Source organism: Hordeum vulgare, chromosome 2H (assembly GCF_904849725.1).
Source record: "Hordeum vulgare subsp. vulgare chromosome 2H, MorexV3_pseudomolecules_assembly, whole genome shotgun sequence".
Classification (NCBI taxonomy): domain Eukaryota; kingdom Viridiplantae; phylum Streptophyta; class Magnoliopsida; order Poales; family Poaceae; genus Hordeum; species Hordeum vulgare.
Genome location: NC_058519.1, coordinates 67,375,344 through 67,395,589, shown reverse-complemented (window position 1 = coordinate 67,395,589; position 20,246 = coordinate 67,375,344).

The window sequence follows — 20,246 nt, the reverse complement described above, 5'->3', positions numbered from 1 at the left end:
CAGAAGCTTCTGTTTCGCTGTTTTTTTATATATTTTTCCTGAAATTTTTCGGGCTTCGGAAAATTGGGTAAAAGCCCCTGCAAAATAGACATCAGCAGACAGAAACTGGCACTGGGTGCACTGAGTTAGTAGGTTAGTCCAAATATGTGTAAAATGATATAAAAGTGTAGCAAAACATATAACAATGTCAACCAAAAGATCATGGAACAAGCAGAAATTATAGATATGTTTGGGACGTATCAGCAAGGAATTGCACCAACTGTTTTACTTCATTTCCTTAATGGTTTGCACCGTTTTTTTCTTGGATTTCACAGTTTTTATGATTTTATCTATCTACATTTTTCTTTGTTTTCTTCTGATTTTCATCGATTTTGTTCGTTTCCGTTTGTTTCTTGCCCGGCTGTTAGAGCATATTTCTCCGTATATGGTTTTGGTGATTGATGACAACCCCTATGGACTAATGGTTGCCTTAAGTTATATTCGAAGGATTTGTCCATAGGCACTTCTTGAAGTCCATCGGTTGGTTTCAAGGAGTTTATATGATGACCAAGGTGGTATTCAAGGTATTATCCAAAGAATGGTCATAAAGATACAAGGTTGATCAAGACTAAGTCAAAGAATAAATCAAGTTTTTCTGAGAGAAAATCAACTTGATCAACGCACAAAGTGTATAAGATGTACCAAGAGGTATCAAGTGATCCCATGGTATGGTGAGCATTGTCCATTGCACTTTTGTGTACTAACCCATGGTATTCATGAGAGTTCTATGTGGGGTTAGGTGTGTTTTCATGGGCTTGCGTCAAGGAAGATCTCATACAACCCATGGAGGATGACGTCAAGTGGTGATCGTCATCAAGATTGTTGTGTGCAAGTTCACGTGGAGCATCACGAAGATATCATGCTTGAAGATTGTTGTCCATTGTGGTGGCAATGGACTTGTGAAGATGTGATGAAGAGTGTCTCACCCATAGTGAGTGTGGGGGAGTAATTGGACTTGTGAAGATGTGTTGAAGAGTGGCTCACCCATAGTGAGTGTGGACGAGCAATCAAGTAGTCTTCATCAAGCCAACGCAATTAAGAAAGGTGGTCCACCTTGAAGAAGTCAAGATCGTCATCATCTAGCTCAAGTGGACTATGTGCAATGTATAGGTTTGCCCTTGATAGGTGTTTCTATTTTAGGATAGATTGTCGTACTGTCAAGTGGGCTCTCAAGTGAGTAGCTTGATCGTATCGTTCGTTGAGAGCTCAAACCATTTGCATCCTTGCATCATATTTCTTGGTTCTTGTTTGGTGGGTCTCTTTGTGAGTTTTAGAGCTTATGGTCATCTTTATGACAACCTCGAGTTCATCGAAAGCGGAGTTCATGTGCATCTTCTATGATGTTTTCGATGTTGGAGTTTTGGACTGGTTCTTCATTCATAGAGGTCTCACATGTCTATATGATTGGCATTTTCATAACTGCATGTTCTTAAGATGTTGGAGTTTTTGACCGGTTCTTCATTCATACTTCCTCCTCTTAAGATGTTCCTTTCGCTCTTGGATAGCTCTTGTCGTCCTCAATCCAACAAGCGTGAGTTTGCTCAATTCAGAGCTCATTTGCGAAAGTTATGGCAGTTCTAGGCAGGTTCTCTATTCCAAGCGGTAGTACCGCTCTCAGCAGCAGTACTACCTCTTATCACCGGTAGTACCGCCCGGGTCGGTGGTAGTACCGCTCAGAGCGGTAGTGCTCTGCTGGTACCGCTTGCCTATACCGCTGCTCGGAGGTGCGAACACTTTTGTGGTCGGACTTTGCGGTAGTACTAGGCGGTAGTACGGTACTACCGCTTGTTACTACCACTCGAGGTGGTACTAGCTGCCGTGCCTCGTCTCTGGCTCGGCCTCCCTTTGCCTGAGCGGTACTACCTCTTATCATCAGTAGTACCGCTCCTAGGAGCGGTAGTACCGCACTCGCTCGAGCTGAGGGGGTGGGTAACGGGTAGATTCCTCCCCCCTATAAAATGGGGTCTTCTTCCCTGATGGTTTCTATCCGTTGAGCTCGTGTTTTCCCCCCATTGTTGACCTTTTTAGAGCTTGCTAACTCTCAATCCCTCCAATGATTCTTGCTATTTCTTGAGAAAAAAGAGTGACGAGATCTAGATCCACATCTCGACCAATCACTTTCTCCTCTATGTGAGGGGAACCCCTTGGATCTTGATCTTGGAGTTCTTTGTGAGCTCCTTGTTCTTCCTCTCTTATTTCTACATAGCATTTTTTGTTGTGGAGGGACTTGACCACTTCGTGTGTTCTTGCCATTACATTAGTTGCATCAGTTTGAGTTCTCTACGGTGATACGTGGAAGTGAAAAGTTCAGAAGCTTGTTACCCTTGGGTGCTTGGTACCCTAGAGATTGTTCTTTGTGGATGCTTTGGTGTCCTAGAAGCTTTGTGGTGCCTCGGAGCTCAATCATTATGGTATAAAGCTCCGGGCAAGCTTCAGAGTCTCCAGTTAGGTTGTGGAGATTGCCCCGAGAATTTGAGGTTACCTCGAAGCCATATGCCATTGTGGTGAAGCTTCGTGGAGTTGTTGGGAGCCTCCAATTAAGTTGTGGAGATTGCCCCAACCTTGTTTGTACGGGTTCGGTGGCCGCCCTCAAGGATCCTTAGTGGAATCACGACATCTTGCATTGTGCGAGGGCGTGAGGAGATTACGATGGCCTTAGTGGCATCTTGGGGAGCATTGTGCCTCCACACCGCTTTAAACGGAGATTAGCATCCGTAAGGGTGTGAACTTCGGGATACATCGTCGTCTCCGGGTGCCTCGGTTATCTCTTACCCGAGCCTTTTACTTATGCACTTTACTTTGTGATAGCCATATTGTTTCTTGTTATATATCTTGTTATCACTTAGTTGTTTATCTTGCTTAGCATAAGTTGTTCGTATACATAGGTGAACCTATTTGTTGAAGGTTTTGTGCTTACAAATTAAACATTAGTTTTATTTCGCATTTGTTTAAGCCTAAACCGTAATTATTTTAAAACGCCTATTCACCTCACCCCCATCCACTATTTAGTTCCCATTTTTTGCATTGGTTTTCTTCGGTTTTCAACCTTTTGGTTTCATTGTTATTATTTTGCTTTTCATTGGTTGCCTTCGTTTTTTAGTTTTGTTATCTATTTTTATCAGTTTCTTTTTTGTTGAACAATGTTAATTTTTTTCATTATACATTCAACATTTTTTGTATACATCAGAACTACTTTTTATATGCATGTTTAACATTTTTCAAATATTTGATTACATTTTTGAAAACTTATATTTCTTATGTCTGCTTTTTTCCATACAGATTGTACATTGTTTTGTATCTAATATTTTTAGTCCATGTCTAACATTTTCTAAATATAGTATTATCATTTTTAATACACGGTCAATAATATTTTTGTACACTTATTAATTTTCAAAAATGCTTAATTACCATTTTTAATGCAAGATTGTCATTTTGCAAATACATGGTCAACAATTTTTATGTACACATTTAACATTTTATTGAATGGTTGATCTATATTTATATACATATGTATGTATATATTCAATACATGACCAACATTTTTTCCATACTTATTGAACATTTTCCAAATGCTTGATGAATATTTTCCGAATACTTATTTAACATTTTTTCAAATACTTTGATTGAAAAACAACAACACAAGATCGACTTTTTCATAAATATTTTATATTTTCTGAATACATTTTCGTATACATGAGAACTACTTTCTCTATACACATTTAACATTTTTCAAACGCTAGGTTAAACATTTGTTCAAATGTTTTATGTAAAATGTTTTTTAATATATTTATTTAGAATGTTTGAAAGTAAAGAAATTTATAAAAAATGAAAACAAAAGGTTAAAAATGAGATTGTGGCCTCCCGTACGCTTGGGCTGGCCCATTTCACGGCCGCCTTTGCGCGAGGTTTCCCTAAGTCTCGCTATAAGCGCCCCTCGCTACAAGCGAGAAATAGTCCCTACACAAATATTGTTCTTTGTGTTCATCTCAATTTTCCTGGATCACAAAGCTAACCAGTCTATTGAGGCGTCTGTAGTAGGATAAGGACGGATGGTGTAGAATGCTTTAATGACTAGTTTATGTACTCCGATGAAAACATAAGATCTTTGATCGGACTATGTCGATGTGCGTCTGTGTGTGTCCTTGCTAGAGATGATGATTGAAGCTTGGCTTTAAGGATGAAAATCTGGAGTTTAACCTTGTGATCAACTCGCCATCATCAACGAACAAATGTGTGATAAATTTTTGTTTGACGACGTAGCGTGGGAGTTGTGTATTATTTGTTTTTGATGTATCGTGTAACATAAGGTTAGTGGAATTACTGTCTCAAGCATGCGGCCTCAAGTTTTTTTGCTTTATTTCAAGATCGATGTTGTACGGCTACTGGATTTTACACTTTTTTAATAATATATGACTGTGTGATGGTGCGTGGGATGTCATTCTTTTATAAATAGAAAACCTAACCAGGTTATTGTCAACAACAACAACAACAACAACAAAGCTAATCGGGCCTGTCCTATTTCAGCGTGGGCTGCGGTGTACTGAAATCATCAATATGCGAAAATTCAGGTGTGTCTAGAACACATCTATGGTCCTGTTTGGATCCATGGGTCAGAGTTAGTTTGAGCTAGTTTGGGTTCAACTAGCCCTAAAGTATTCAAACATAAGGGTTAGATTGAAGCTAGTTGCATCTAACCCACCCAAAAAAACTATCCCACCCAAGAGGTGCTAATTGGAGCTAGTTCTCATGGGGTTCATTAAAAAATATTTTTCTCTCCCACCAGCCAAGAGATGCTAATTGGAGCTAGTTCTCATGGGGCTCATTAAAAAATCACTTTTCTCTTTTCATAAAGTGCATCTATTGTCAATCTAACCATTCCATCCAAACACCTATTTGGCTAGAGTTAGTTTAGAGCTAGTCATGAGCTAGAAACTAACTCTAACCACTAGCTAAGCTAGAGTATCCAAACAGGGACTATATTGACACAGTTATTGCACATCTAATGACTAAATCAAACATAAAAAAACAAATACCTATATGCAACTTTACATAAGATCATTGATATAGAACTTAGATGCGTAATAATTATGTCACATCTAGATGTGTTTGTTTTAGTAGAACTGTTAATTAAAACTCACCTAAAAAAAGCTAAATGGATTAAAAAAAAACAAGAAAATCCACTTTGCTTGGGCACCTGGTCAGGCTCAGGCACATGGCAGCCGTGTCCACCGCGTGCTTTTTTCTTGTCACCGTGTGTTTGGTTTCGATCGACTTGCTAGATAGCCCGATGATTCTCGGGTTCCATAGGGACCCCCGTTAAATCCCCACAGCTTTAATCCTGGCCATGTATTGAGATCTGGCAGTATTCCAGACTCGCAGTCGCAGTGCAGCGTCGTTGTACCCAAGAAGAGTGAACTCCCGCAGAAAGATACAGGAAAAAAGAGACCCTCGGATGAGTTGGGTGATGTCTTCTTGTTCTTGGTCCGGCCCTAGGCTCAAACAAATTGGCAGCGTTGCTGCTACATGCTACGAACCTGGTGGAAGAAGGCACGGCAAGGAAGACAAAAACCTACGGATCTCGACCGTGCAATAATGCTTCTTGCTTCGTCATAATGGTACTGCTCTTGAACCCACTCAGGCATGAGACAAATCTGGCGATTCCAAAACTTCAAGTGTTGTTTCCCCCTCGTCTCCTGCTCATTTCAAGTGCATCGTGGCAGGCATGATGCCAAGGATTGCTTCCTAGTTACTCAACTCGGCGACTAATAAGCATGACTACTTTGCTAGTGTGGCTCATTTCATGGTGGTTGTGACTGTAGGCGCGGGGCTCCCTCTAGCAACCCTATTGATTTACACTAGTTCATGGTGCTCGCATTTTTTAGATTTTTCAACGATGTTCATTCAGTGAGAGAATATGTTTCCACCGACTAGAGACATTTAATATTATATTCGGCTCAATGTCTTAAGTATTTTTATAGGAATAAAGTGTGCATGCATTTAATCATAAAAGTGAGTGTATGTGTCTCGATGTGTGGGTTCGCGATGGTACTACAGTGAAAGTAACTTAGGTGGTAACATATACTTGAGACTAGCAAACATGTTGATGTGACAGATAATTAAAAAAAAAAGAGGGTTAGAGTAACATAAAGAGTAGATACCATAACATGTTAAATGCTATGCTACTATGTGTCATGCATGTCAATAAATGAGGTCATCTATGACACTATGCATTATAGAGGTAGTATCATACAATAGTATCATATGCATGATACTACTATATGATACTCCCTCCGTTCCTAAATATAAGTCTTTTTTAGAGATTCTACTAAAGGATTACATACTGATGTATATAGACATACTCTAGAATATAGATTCATTCATTTTGCTTTGTATGTAGTCATCTAGTGAAATCTCTTAAAAGACTTATATTTAGGAACGGAGGGAGTACTTCTCACTATGACCAGCCTAACACTGTGTTAAGATAAGATTTACACTAGTTTATGTATGCGCGTGACATGGTGTACGCGATAACGCATCAGGCCGGCAATTGATTATCACGTCTCGGATTTGTGTAAGCGTCACTGTTATCCTCCGGCTAAGTTGGTAGGTAGGCACGTTCTTCGCTCGTTGGGGCACCCCTCTCACTACATGTCCCGTTGTTCTAGGGAAAAGGCTATTAAAAGTCAAACTGAGCACATGCATGCATGTTAATGAGAATTAGGAAATGATTGGGCACTCCTCATTTTGCGGTTTTGGAATCGGAACACGACTGAGAAATGATTGGGCACTCCTCATTTTACGGTTTTGGAATCCGAACACGACTGACGTGAATGCGGTTCAGCTCAAGGCCAAATCTAAAAAAAATCAGCTTATTATGGATGAAAAACCCTGCGTTGGCTTATAACACACAATCTCGACATCGCTCACCTTCACCATCCAACTTTTACTCATCTCTCACCTACAACACTACAATATGCCGACGACACTCACATCGTTGCCATCACTTCTCCTCCGTCTGCCTCAACGCTCAAAACCTCCTAAATGACTTTTCTCTCTTGAGTGGACTCATAATCAATTTCTCCAAAAGAAGTTAATCAAGCTACTGCAACCGCCATAGCCATTCGCCAACATCCTAGCTCCTTCGTTCCTTTCTTTCTTCAAATTCACACCTCCCCCTTCTTCCATACGACCGTGGTTGAATAACTTTCTCCCAATTTAAAAAACAATCTCACCGGTTGGATGTCAAATTACTCGCTAAAGGACACACTCTAATCAGTACCACGACCTTTCTCTCACTCACTTCTAACCAACGTCATGTTTCTTTTCCTTGCCCCAAAAATAGTTTCTTAAATTATTGATGCGATGAGGCAGTACCCCGTGCAATTGCCATGGAAAATCATGATACTGAATTAGTATCATACACAACATTTAATATATGGTTTTTAAATGTTGTGTATGATACTAATTCAGTATCATGATTTAACCTATGTGAGAAGTTTGTGCATAAGAAAAGATGATCTTAACATGAAAAATTGTGCAGGTCACAATTAAATGCAATGCGATCTAAAATTCACTTAGGATGCACTAACGCATATAGCATGGTAGATGATTTTTATTCGTAGATCGGACATATGCCAATGGATTGAGCTAGCAAATCTAGCCGTTACAACATTTTTTATGACGTGAAGCATGCATGTTGATAGTTAGTGGTGGGGATCACTGTCTTGTGTATATAGAGTATGAAGCCCATTTTGTTGGGGCATGCAACATGCTACGCTAGTGATGAACAGAAAATTCCACCGCGCAACCAAGATCATTTTGTCGGGAATAGATCACAAGACGGATTTATCACTAGACACACAATCACGACAACGATAGGAGAGTTGATGAAGCGCGTCTGCGCCTCCTTTTCGTGGATCACTCGAACGACTCCTCATGTTTTGTTCGAATGGTTTGTCAAATCGCCACAAGTGCAACGGTTCCCAAGTATCCACACACGCAATGGCGGTGTCATAGGGTGGGCCACGACCCACCCTGAATTTAAGAGTGAGCCTTTATACTATAGTGAAATAGATAAAATAAATAAATTAAAATAAATCTTTATGAGTATATGGAATGTTGGTCCACTCTGATCCGGTGGGCTGGGTCCGCCACTGCACACTTGAAGAGCAATGTCATTCGCAAGATTGCTAGATCTGAACTGCAAGTTTGGTGTGGGGCAGTGGCTAGGGCAAGGCCTAGCAGCCGCACTACCTTGATTTTGTTGGTGCAGGTTGTGTACAAGGCAACACATCGGCGCATCGACGTTGTAGATGGCGAGTGACTAAAGCCCGTCCTACCTTAACTTTTGTTCGTCCTCCGCCACTACTATGGGGAATGACGTCGTGGTTGGTGTTGGGTGAAGAGGATAAACCCTAAACTGAAGGTACCACTCTTCTTTATATAGACCTCCCTAGTGGAGTTGTACAATAGAGATCCATTAGTCTCTAATCCCAATCTAATTCAGATCCTAATCTGAACTAGGCTCCACCCCTTAAATGTGCGATCATATAAGTTCATGTACACATGGACACGATCCAATTGATGGATGGTGGAGACTCCTAGCAGGATGTAACAACACCCATGTGTGTGTAAAATCGTTTGGACAAAATTGGATAATAGCCTAGAACTTGCTAGTGAGTGACACAAAGTTTTAAGAACTGTTTGATAGATTTTATTGCCCCAACTTTCCACAAACGTTATTTTAAAGATAAGGGAGTGGTTGGAGTTGTTCTTATGCACCTATCGGTTGATAGGATCGACATAGACTACCTTTGATCTCATTCATTCCAATGTGTGTGTGTAAGTATGCTTGGTATGCTTTGTTGTTGCAAAAAGAAGTATCAAAAAGCAACATAAACTTGTTTGGAAAGACAATTTTGGGAACCAACTCGCGAGTGATGCCAAAAAGTTGGTTGCACTCTCTCGACTCATCAGCGATCAAACTCTAATTTTGACCTATGCGTGCCAAAAGTTCACAAAGACACGCAGGTAGGAAAGGATCCAGCCCAACGAGCCGCCCTGGTCCCCTTATGTATACTGTAGCATTTTGGGGCTCAAAATACAGTATTTCACTACAGTATTACAAAGGATTTGGGCCTCACGCCCCCCACCCCCCCCCCGCCCTGGGGCCTGGATCCCTTGCTGCACGCAGGTGCAGGTACACACACCTGCAAAGCTCTATCCGCATGTTCAATTGCCTCGTGATTCGTGAAGTAGTTGAATCCCACACCAGGTCATGGTGAGTTTTAAGTTTTAATTGGGGAAACTTACAATTTAGCACTAAGTTTCAAGAGCTAAAACTTCTCATCATTTTTTTAAAAACCCATCAAAGTGTATTTAAAATAAATCGTATTTGAAAGCCCTCCTCTTGAGGAGAATCAGGAATATAAAAATAAAACTTGACTTCAAGTTTTTATTCAAAAGATACGAAAGTTTGGAAATAGAAAATCTAAAGAAAAAAAATAAACACGAGGGACTCGATGCCCCGCGCATGCGTGCCACACATCTTTTCTCCTATGCTTGTTACACGACGATGATGAATGTAACCAGCTTAAAAGTTTCACGACTCCGATGTTCAATGGTCGGTCGTCGGTGAGCGACGCGAGTGTGTGTTAGGCTGGTCGTAATGGTAGTATCATACATGTCAACTAATAATTATGATGAAATAACATTTATTTAAACGAAAAAATAGATGGTTGAGTATCATATCATGATACCATATCATAATCAATATTATATACTACTGTGTATCATTTATGATAATAAATAAAATAATGTACACTATAATACTAATATATGATACTATGCATTAAAAATATAGTATCATATGTTAGTATTAGTAACTAACTACATACAAATAACTAATATACAAATATGGAGTATTATTATATGATACTAACTTATGATATTATTCATTGCAACCAGTTAGTGCATCTATCTCGTAATCAGCGTCCCTGATAAAACAACGCAAATTTGAAACGGCGCCGATGGAGCGGGGAAGAGAGAGAGAGAGGAAGGAAAAAACAAAAAGAAAGAGGGAAGAGAATGGCGAGTCCCAACGGCTTCCAACGGAGTGTCGCGGTCGGTCACCACCGTTGGGCGGGCCGGTGGAGGGTCCACGTTGTCGCGCCCGCCATCAGCGGAACGGCCGCGGAATTCCTTTTCTGAGGGCGAGCGTTGCCCGTCTGATGGCGATCCGACGGATGGCGCTGCAACGCGGAGGGAATCTCGGGAGCTGACGCGCGATCAGGGTCCGCGGTTCGTGGGTCGTGGCGTCGGCTGCACCTGCTCGGTCCGGATCGCACTACGCGCACCTGACCTGCCCAGTACCACGTCTCCCGCCGCGGATCTTCTGTGCCCGGCCGTTGTCTATTGCTGTTCCATCTCCGCCGTTCGGACTACTCTGCCACGATTTAGGAGGTGTTGGTTTTCACGGACTTTTTTGGTGCAGGGACTAAAAAAAGTCTCAAAAAGGCCCATGTGAAACAAACATGAAAGACTTTTAGGGAATAAAAGAGGGTATTTGCGACTATTGGGAGAAGTCCCTGTGGGATGGTCTTTTTGGGACTTTTTGGCACTTTTTCCAACAATGTCCCTACTTTTACCATGTCATTTAATAACTACTACTACATTAATAAGGATAACATGGTCTTTTTGCATGTAATTTAATGACCTCTAATCCCTATTTAGTTCCTAGAAACAAACGGGTAGGGACTAGAGACTTTTAAGTTGGGACTAAAAAAGTCCGGGACTTCTGAAACAAACAGACCCTTAATCCACGAGCTATTTGCACGTACTACTACATTTTTTAAATGCACGTACTGGAGGGCCTTGAGAATGAGCGACCGAGCGGGCTCGGGAACCCAACAGGCGACGCCGACCATGTCCACCTCCGTCATTAATGGCACCCTGCCTCGCACCAACCACACCCTTAACTCCCTCGCTCACGCGGCGCTAGATCCACCTACCGCATCACTCGACGCGGCGACTCAGCAGCTCTCTCCACCTTCTCATATCGCGGCCGATGGCGGGATCGAGATGGAGGAGGAGAGTGCGCCGCCTTCGACCATCGTCGCAGGTGGCGGCACCGGTGACGATTCCGGAGGCGCAGCTCGTTTCGGTGGAGATGCTACCACCCATCGACTCTCACTCACCGGCGTCGAGGGAGGAGATACTACGGGTGGTGCGGGAGAGATTCCCGAACCGAGCCGCCTAGCCAGAGATCTGCGTCGAGGTCATCTGCAACAGTACGTTCGCGGAGCGGTGCCGCTTCGCCGGCGACGACGGTGGGATGGACTTCGACCTCATCTTCTCGGCCATCCAGGAGGCGGAATCGACCGACCCGACGCAAGCGGCGCGATGGCGTCGATTCAAGTCAATGAGCCCATCCAGACTCAACATTCTGCCGCCGTCGATCGAGCAGCTCGCCAACATCCCGCTGCAGTACCTGCCTCCTGGAGTCAGCCCTCCACGACGTCCGTGACTGGTGCTGCCCGTGGGCGTGGACCTGGAGCACGCCGTGGGCGTACCACATGATCTCGGGTGGGGGAACCTCCTCCATGGCCTGGTGACCGTGGGAAGGTTCCTTGGAGGTTGAAGAAGGTATGTGTTTCGAATCTGAACTCGCTTTCGATCTCTGCTTGTGCAGATGAGAATTTTGTCAAGTCTGGGGATAGTAGTTCGAGGATTGTTCCTCCTTTGGGTAATGGGGTAGATGATAGTGTTAATTCCGATTTGGATGATGGGCATGTGTCCAACATACAAACTTCGGTAGCTGTTGTTCGTAATCTGGTATCTCACCACACTGTCGACATCCCTGCTTCTGCGGAGGTTACTGACAGAGTTTCACAGGGGGAGTGGCCTCTTTTGTGGTCGGAGATGGTTTTGAAACCGTTGATTAGGGGATCTGCGGTGCGTAGGAAAGCGGGGAGCAGAAATACGTGTTCACGACCACATAACAGATTTGAGGAAGAGGTGGCAGAATTTTATGGGCAACTCTGGATTATCCCTTCCCCCAGCCGTCGTCAGAATAAACGTAGCCACATCCATCCTCCTCTTAACCTTAGCTCCTCACTTAATAGCCATATGTTCTGGATCAGGAAGGACCTGTTCAGATCTGGCTGCTTGTCTGTTGAGGATTGCTACCCCGTGGATCGTCCTGGTCGATTTGACCCTGTTCCTACCCAATTCCAGATCAGTTGTGAGGGGATTGGCCCTGGTAGTATCTCCTTTGCGGCTGCGGTGAAGAAGAACATGGATCAGCGAGGGCAGCAGCGGGCTAAGAGACAACCTCCAAAGAAGGGGGTGCAAGGAGCCCCCCCTCCCCCTGCTGCTCCTGCTGCAAAGATGGTGGTGCCAGCCCCGAAGCCACCTGCTGGCAATGGTCCTAAAGTCCGAGCCAACACTGTTGGGAAAGCTGCAGGCCTTGTCCTTCCCCCAACCCAAGTGGTGCAGCCTCTCGATCCATGGTACAAGGATATGATCTGCTTCAACTGCAGTTGACCTGGCCACTATGTAGGGAATTGTGTTGAGCCAAAGAAGTGCTTCATATGCTCTGGTACTCATAATGTGAACAAATGCATTGCACGGGCTCGTCTTCAACCTTCTGCAGAGTATTTTGGGAGTGCAGCTACGGGTTTGGGTTTCTACCAAATTGACATCCCTGTTGCTGCTGAATCTAATTGGCTGAACTACAAGAATTGTGCTATCCTTAGAGTCCTGAAGAGTGTGGTGTCTGCCTCAGACCTAATTACCCAACTGAATGGTATCTTTTGTAAAGGGAAAGAGTGGCCATGGCAGATCACGGAGCTGGAGGAGAAGAAATTTCTTCTGAGGTTCCCACCATGGAAGGAGGTGGAAGACCTCATTGAATTCCCTGCTTTTGATCTTCCTATTAATGGTGTCTGTGTCAAAATCTGTGAATGGGCTGGTATGTTAGAACCATTTGGAGAATTAACTAAGGTGTGGATCCAGGTGGAGGGAATTTCCCCCAAATGGTGTGCTTGGAAGGTGTTTGCTCAAATAGCTTCTTGTTTTGGTATTCTAATGGATGTAGATTGGAATGGAATATTCAAAAGTTTCTATGAGAAAATCAAAATCAAAGTTGCTTGTAGAGACCCTACTAGAATCCCTTATGAGAGGTTGGTGGAGATGAAGAAGAAGTTGTACATTTTGTACTTTAAAGTTGAGGGATTTACTCAAATTGGAGAAGGGTCTGAGGGAGACGATGAGGATCCTGACCTGTATATTGGAGATGATGATAGGTTGGAGGAGGATCTTAACCAGGATAAAGATTTTATGGAGAGAGGAACTGATGAACCTATTGATGAACTGGATAAGGCTAACTTCTCCAGTGGTGAACCTTCTGGTTTTGGTAGCAAAGTGGGAGAAACATATGTGTCTGCAACTCAGTTCCACCCCATGATCCTGAATGATGAGGTTCATGAACAATTTATTGAAGAAACTGAAATCAAGACTCCCGGTGCACATGTGGAGGACCTTCCTGAAACTGCTGCAGTGATTACTCAAGAGGATATGGATATTTGCTCCCACATGGAATATTGTTGTGCCGAGCTCAGAAAGTTTGAAATGGGTGATTCTGAAGGAGAAGATGATGTTCTACTGCCTGAGATGGTTTGCCTTCCTGAGAAGTTAGCATCAAACATTGGCTCTGCTAAAAGATCCTTGATGGAATCACTGGAAATGGCTGAGATGGAAAAGAAGCTGAAAGGAGATTCGGTTATGGAGAAGAAGTGGGGGCCTGTGCTCTCTACTAGACCTATCACAAGGCAACATGGCAACATTAAGATCATGGAAAAAGCTACTGCTTACTTGCAAAAGAATAATCTGGAGATGCCTACCTCTTTTCAAGGTAAATCATTTGTTAATACTGCAACTAATGTGCTTGCTAATCAAGTTTCTAGCATTGATCTCTGTGTGGGTGATAATTGTGAGGAACAAAAAGATATTATCCAGGATTTAGTGCTTAGAGAACAGCTTAGATGTTTGGAATTTGCTGATGCTAACCCTGAAACTGTGTTACCTGACGATCTTTACACACCTATACATAGTGATGAGAGGGGATCTCCCGTGACTAAAAGGAATGATGCTACTAGATCAAATGGCGTTATTGATCTAGATGGTTTCTGCCCAAGCCCGATACAATCCAGAAGGCTTTGTAGCCTATCTCACCCCTTTAAGATTTCATGATAGGAGCCTTTTGGAATAATAGAGGCCTTGGTCAACCTGGTAAAATTCAGCGTCTGCGGGAGTTTCTTAGAGTTAATTTAGTGGGTTTTGTTGGTTTCTTTGAAACCAAGAAAGATAATATTGATATCAATACACTGAGTGCCATTTCTGGTAACTTTAGTTTTACTTGGCATCAATTACCAGCACAGAGAACAGCGGGGGGTGTCCTTGTGGGCATGAATAATGATGTTTATGAAGTCACTGGTTTTGTCAATAGAAAGTTTTGTGTGACTGCCACGGTTAGGAACAAAATTGAAAATTCTGTCTGGCAATTTGTTGCGATTTATGGTACATCTTATAATGAGCATAAGATATAATTTATTGCGGAGTTGCACGAGGTGATGAGCAGTGCTTCCTATCCCATCCTTTTGGGTGGTGACTTTAATCTTATCATATCAGAATCTGATAAGATTAGTGGCAATGTGAATCACTCGATCACTTTCCTCTTAATTGATTGGGCTAATAAATGGGGTTTGATGGAGATTAGTATTGCCAACAGGAAATATACTTGGTGCAACAATCAGGAAAACCCCATTTATGCCACTATTGATAGAGTGTTTGTCTCCCCTTCTTAGGATGCCTTATTTCCACTATCGGTTCTCAGGGCTCTCCCCAGGATTGGTAGTGACCATACTCCTTTGTTGCTTGATACTATGGCTCGAAGAGTTACCTCTCCAAAGTTGTTTAGGTTTTTAAAATGGTGGTTGGAACATCCTGACTTTAGGAAAGTTGTGGAAAATGTGTGGAATGCCCCAAGTTTAGGCGGATAGGCCATTGATGTTTGGATTTCTAAAACCAAACGCCTCAGGAAGAAAATAAGGGGTTGGAATGCAAACATAGAGGCTGCAATCAAGAAAAAAAGAGGGACCTGGTTCAGGAATTTTACATATTAGACGTGTTTGCAGAAACTGACCGTGTTACGGAGGAGGATAAAGTTCGTATGAAAGATATCAAGGTTGAGTTAGAAAAAAATATGAGAAAAGAGGAGACTGCCTTGTGGCAGAGATCTAGAGATCGTAGAATTAAAGATGGTGACAAAAATAATGCGTACTTCCATGCTTTAGCTAATCATAGACATCGTAAGAATCATCTGTCTGAATTAATTGGGAACCAGGGTCCTGTTTTCACTAATGAAGATATGTTAAACGTAGCAACTTCCTTTTACAAAGGTTTATTTGGCCGTGAAGAGAGACATAATATCCATCTCGGACCTGCCTTCTGGCAGGGTGATGAATTAATTTCTGAGACTGAGAATGAAGATCTCCAAAAAAATCGAAGGAGGAAATTAAGGAGGCAATTTTTGGCTCATATGCCAACGGTGCCCCTGGCCCTGATGACCTTTTTTTCTTTTTTACCAGACCTTTTGGGACCTGATCAAGTCAGATTTTATGGCTTTGGTGAGGGACTTTGAGGAAGGTAGGCTAGAGTTACATAGGCTGAATTTTGCTTTAATCATTTTAATTCCAAAAGAACGTGATGCCAAATCTATGAAAAAATTTAGACCTATCAACCTTAGTAACTATGCAGTTAAGATTTTTTCGAAGGCACTTACTAATAGATTATCTCCTATTAGCAATAGATTGATTTCCCCGAATCAAACTGCGTTTATTAAAGGAAGGTATATTCTGGAGAGTGTGGTACTAGCTCACGAAGTGATACATGAGGTAAAGAGATCTAACATTCCAGGGCTTGTGCTCAAACTGGACTATGAAAAAGCGTATGATCGAGTTAGTTGGGATTTTCAGTTTGAAATGCTGGAGTCCAGGTTTTTTTGCCCTAGGTGGATTTCTTGGATCAAATGTCTTCTATTTAAAAGCACTTTTAGTGTTAGAATCAGTGATACCACAGGTCCGTACTTTGCAAGTGGAGAATGCCTTAAACAAGGGGATCCTATCTCCCCACTTCTTTTCAATTTAGTGGCGGACGTTTTCTCTAAGATGCTAACTAAAGCCTCTAATCACGGTTTAATTTCTGGGCTACTGACAAATACTATTCAAGGTGGGATAATTAGCCTTCAATATGCGGATGACACTCTCCTCTTTTTAGAGGACTCATATGAAAAAGCAAAGAACTTCAAATGGATTATGTCCTATTTTGGAAGTCTTTCGGGTATGAAATTAATTTTCGTAAGAGTGACCTCATCACTATTAATGTTGATGGGGACAGGGCTAGTGTCTTGGCCCAGATTTTCTGCTGTAACTTAGGATCATTTCCTATCAAGTAGCTGTCGCGCGCGCCCGCGCTCCGCCCCGTGTCACGCGCTCGCCCATGTGCTCCGCGGCCCGCGTCGCGCGCCCGTGCGTGCTCCGCTTGGGTCGTGCACTCTACACTATGAAAAATTAAGATGAGAGGATTTACAACCACTAATTGATAGAATTATTAAGGGCATTTCTGGATGGTTGGGTAGATATTTGACCTATAGAGGCAAAATTATCCTGCTATGTGCTTGCATTGTAAGCATCCCAGCCTATCTTATGGCAGTGATGAAGTTTCCTAAATGGGTTGTTAATGCTATTAGTTCCCAGATGGCTCACTTTTTGTGGGGGGATATAGGAGACCAGCACAAATTCCATTTAGCTAATTGGGGTTTAGTGTCCAGGAAAAAGGAATTTGGTGGTTTGGGGATACCCAATGTGAGGGAATATAACATGTCCCTTCTGGCCTCTTGGGGGAAGAGATTCTTTCATAATGAATCCAAGAATTGGAAGAAAATAATTGCTTATAAGTATAATGTTTCTGACCCAAATATATTCTGGTCCAGACAACAAATAGGTTCTCCTTTCTGGAAAAGTGTATCCTGGGCATTGCAAGCTGCCAGGAACTTTTACCATTGGAAAATTGGTAATGGTGTTAATGTTAGGTTTTGGCATGACACGTGGGCTAGGGAATATTCCCTTAAAGTAAATTTTTGGGAGTTGTTCGATATTGTAACCAACAAGATTGTATTGTGTCCCAGGTCTGGGATGGAACTTCTCTTAGATTATCTTTTAGAAGATGTGTTGATGGTAGAATTATGAATATTTGGGAGAACCTTATTGACCACATTAAAAATTATCCCTTGTCTGATTCTCCTGATACACCTGTGTGGCTCCTTCAAGCTATGTCCTTCGCGAGATTTTTAAGCGACCATTGTAGGTCCTTCGCGAGATTTACAATGAGATAACATTTTAAATTTTAAAACATAGATGAATGGTCGTAAGTAATTTGAATGCAAGACCATGGATTTGGTAGGAGGACAACATCTACAACCATGTTGAAGTTGCAATGTGTTCGTTCACTCCTCCGCAGAAATAAATAAATGTGTTCACTCTCTTCTGTTATGCTATATAACTCGAAGAATTGGTTGGACAGATAAATTAATATAAAGACCATCGTTTTGAACTGGAGTCGTATGCATTTATAATCTATGTTTTTATAAAAGTGTTATTCTCATATTAGGCTAGTAGTGTATTTGTTTATTTGGGATAGGTCTTATAAAAGTGACATTTGTTTATTCTATCTTTTGAAAAGTTGCTAGTCTCATATATGGATACAAGTACATTTGTTTATTTATGTGGTTTCACAAATGAACTCACCATCAATTCTAACCTTTATAAGTACTCCCTCCGTCACGGTTTAGAAGGCATGCATGCAAATTCTCTGGAACCTAGGTGTTTATTGATTGGTTGTGAGATGGGCTAAAAATAGCATTCTTACTACGCATGCATATAAAAGTAGTATAATAGAGTACTAATTAGCTTCTAGGAGTAAATATAATGCGCCCTAAACCTTGTCTGCTGTGGAAAAGAACATAAATTTAACCCTGCCTTCTAAACTGTGAAGGTAGTACGAAAGAGAAAGATAAGTCTTTTAAAATTTTCATTAAAGACTACTATAAATGTCTATAGACATGTTTTAAATTATAAAGTCATTCATTTTGTTTTATATGTACTCCCTTCGTTCTTAAATATATGTCTTTTTAGATATTTCACTAGGACTACATATAAAATAAAATGAATATATCTATACACACACACATATATATATATATCTATGTAGTTTTCTAGTAAAATTTCTAAAAAACTTACATTTAGGAACAGAGGGGTAGAATGTAGTGGAATTTTTTAAAAATATTATTTAAAAACGAAAGGAGTATAAATTAATACATGCACACAAATCCACTCGCACCAGACACGGAGAGTGCACACATAGGTACAAATACCCCCCCCCCCCCCCCACACACACACAAAAACATAGTTGTCAAACATTTTGTACACCTTCTCTTAAAACAGACACATCATTTTATCCATGAACTGGTTTCAATTCATCGCATGCACTCCGCGAGTTGGATTCAATTCAGCACATGCGTGAAAACGAAAGCCGACTACCCAACACTGTTTCTAATCGTTCATCCTTATCTTTTAAGTCCGTAACAATTAAAATAATTATAAAGAATCATACAATGCATCCATAAATAACATGTGAATATCTTCGATGCAACAATAGTTTAAATATAAATATTATATTCGAATAACCGGATGTTCAACAAGTTTTTCAAATTCAACGATATTCGAGCCAAAATCCACATATGTCTTCCCATACACTCTGTCCTTTGAGCTTTATCCAACAATGTATGAACGCATGCCCTCGGTTTTATGACACAACACGACAACACATATGGGCTATACAACTTGATGATTATCAACCTGCAACACTAAGTGAACCAATGAATTAACAAGCATGTAGAGCAACAAGAAGCAAAAACTTGTGATCTCCATGATTGACGAGTTCGGTGGTCATCTTCTCTGGCAATAGCATCGCAAAACTTCATGACGGAGTTGCGGATGGTGGATCATCGATGGGCTAGCGACCTCAGCTTGCGTTCATGTATCACATGCAAGTCACAGGGCGCTAAGTGCTCTTGCTCATGAACCAAAACATGCACATGCCAAAAGGTCTAGCCCCCTTGCCTCGTGCCTATAAAAGTCCATAAATAAGTTTTTTCATGCATCACACAACAACTCATCCTTCCTCATCGAATACCTCGTGATCGTGCTTACTTTGAAAAATTATAAGAATGTCAACAAAAAAACTCAATGACATTTGAACGACACCTGCCAGGTGTGGTGTCTGCCATGCACGACGTCGGCAGGGGGTGAATGGTACATGGTTGTGGACGGATCCTAGGTGGACGATAGCAAACAATCGCATGGGTGGGAGGCTGCAGGCGTCCGACAATGCGTGATTGACGGCTGAAGACATACATCAATGACGAACGATGAGGATGGCGCAGATGTAAAAAGGAGCATGGTTGAAGTGAAAGAAAAGTGACTTGAGAGAAAGATTTAAATGGCCGTAGGGTGCCCGAGTCTTGCATGGTGGAGGTCTGAACGTCAACAACCCCTACCCCTTCCCAAGAGTTTGCGTCTGTTTCACGAGATGTTTACCCATGGGATCAAATTAGAGCATCTATAGCCGGACCCCTAAATGACCCCTCATAACACGTCCGGTCAATGGCCGGACAAAAAAGAGAAGGAAAAAAGTAACCCAACCGGACTACTCATATCGTCCCTATATATCCAGACTGTCCGCGAACCCTCATATCTAACTCAAATATGAGGAGGATATGAGGCTCGCTGATGCGCCGGGGAGTCCGTCACGTAGGACTCGACCCCACTTCGGACCACATTTTTTTATTCATTCTTTTCATTCTCTCTTCTTCTCCATCAATCATGTGCAAGTGATCGGACATATAAGGAAGAAAACGAAAAGTGTGTTTGTGCGGACGGACAAATAAGGGACACGTCCAACCATTGACCGAGCTGGTCCGTGGGCGTTTGAGGGACCGAATTTATAAATTTTGGCTGTAGGTGCTGAAGGAGTTTTTTAAAATTTCAAACTGGAATGGTGGTAGCAGCATGCTAGCAACAACACAGTAG